Raw genomic sequence first — 1,393 nt, 5'->3', positions numbered from 1 at the left:
TTTCAGGCCTTGCTTTGGGCCAGTCCCTTTTGGGTTGACTTTTGCCCACGAGGGGATGGGTAACTTCAGGTGTTTGATTTAGAAGTTAAATTCTTTGTGTCCCATATTGTATATTCACTGTATTAAAGTCACTTTTCATTAAAGCTTTATATGTTTTGTCTTGTTGCAGCGGATGGCAGAACCCACTTAGAGCAGGCAGGTTTTGGGGCTTCAGGGGTGCCTCTCTCTGAATTGAGGTGCCCTATAACAAACCCACTTAGAGCAGGCAGGTTTTGGGGCTTCAGGGGTGCCTCTCTCTGAATTGAGGTGCCCTATAACAGATTCAGGAGAAAATCAAGTAAACTTCTCTGGCTTATAAAATGTCTTAACATTCTCATGAGTTTACAAAAGTTTAGGGGAAGTCTAGCGGCAAGGGTGTGGGTAAAATCTGGGAAGTACTGGCCCTTTCAGATCCTACTATTTCCAAGGTTATACATTTTTTTTTAAAGATCTATTTATTTATTTAGACATACAAAACTGGGGGACAGGTCAGAGGTGCAGAGAGAATTCACCAGATAGAGTGGAGAGCAGAACTGGCAGATCAAGGAAGTACATTGCTGAGGGGAGCAGTGGGCAGGTCAGGAGAGGTCACCTCCTGGGCTGGGGATTGAACTCGAACTTAGGTGGCTGCAGCTAGCTTGCAGGGCTGCATCCTAACCCGCTGTGCCACCAGGGAGGGCCCCCAAAGTTATAAATTAACCCACTCCTACTCTAATATCCTCCACCTTCTCAGTTGTTTGAAAAAGCAAAAATAAACTAGAAGGGATGTGGTTGGGAGGAAGGGAAGTGTCATTCAGCTGACTCCTTCCCTTCCCTAAGGGGTTTCTGATTATTCAGCAATTTTGCATACTGGTTACCACTCTCTGTGTTTCCAGGTAATGCTTGCCAAAAGGAGAATACAATTGGTATTTTGTACCTATATCTCCACTGGGCAAAGATCACATTCCAGCTGACCTTAGTCTACATTCAGGTACACAATTAGTAAGACATTCTTTCTGGATATGTCTGTGAAGTGACTAGAAGGAATAAGCATTTGGTTGAACAAAATGAGCTTAGATGAGCTCCCTTGCTAATCTGGGTGGGGATCATCTAATGATAGAACAGAAAGGCAAAGGAAGGGCAGATTTCTCTTTTTGCTTGAGCCAAGACACACATTTTCTGTGCTGGGACATTGGACTTTCCTGATTCTTGGAATTCTGTATTCAGACTGATGCTTATACTACTTTACCCGTTCTCAGAGGTTTGAACTGAATTGTATCATTGACTTTTCTGGTTCTCTGACTTATAAAGGGCATCCTCATAAGGGACTTCTTAGCTTCCATAACCATGAGAGCCAACCTGTATAACAAATCTC

The sequence above is a fragment of the Condylura cristata genome, unplaced genomic scaffold (genome assembly GCF_000260355.1).
Source record: "Condylura cristata isolate star-nosed mole 26May11 unplaced genomic scaffold, ConCri1.0 scaffold00005, whole genome shotgun sequence".
NCBI classification, from domain to species: domain Eukaryota; kingdom Metazoa; phylum Chordata; class Mammalia; order Eulipotyphla; family Talpidae; genus Condylura; species Condylura cristata.
Note: the sequence above shows the minus strand (reverse complement) of the source record.